Here is a 405-nt window from a genome sequence, read left to right as displayed (position 1 = left end):
GGAAAAAGATTTTTTTTTTTTTTTCAAAAAAAAAAGAGGTCTAAGCAAGGATTTTTGCTGACGAATTTTTTGCAGAAAAGTTTTTGTTACAGGATTAAAATTGTTCGCAAGGCGGACGGGCTCGCGAGAACGAACAGGTGCGAAGCAGTTCGGATAAAGGGCTACGACAGTTCGGCGAGTTATACTTTGGGGAGTTCGCGGTAGAGGCGGTGTCGCGATTTTGAGGAGCGACAGTTTATGAACCTTCGCGACATTAGGCGAGGTGGAGTTCGCGAACAGGAGTTCGTGTGCAGTTACCGCGAACAGGAGCGTTTGCAAACAGAGGAGTTGGTGGTGTTCGACCGGCGGAGTTTGCAAGTTCGTCACAGGTGGAGTTCGGTAGGGTGCTGGCGAGCGAGTAAACGC

The sequence above is a fragment of the Phalaenopsis equestris genome, unplaced genomic scaffold (genome assembly GCF_001263595.1).
Source record: "Phalaenopsis equestris unplaced genomic scaffold, ASM126359v1 Scaffold000276, whole genome shotgun sequence".
Lineage (NCBI taxonomy): Eukaryota > Viridiplantae > Streptophyta > Magnoliopsida > Asparagales > Orchidaceae > Phalaenopsis > Phalaenopsis equestris.
This window is presented reverse-complemented; position numbering follows the sequence as displayed.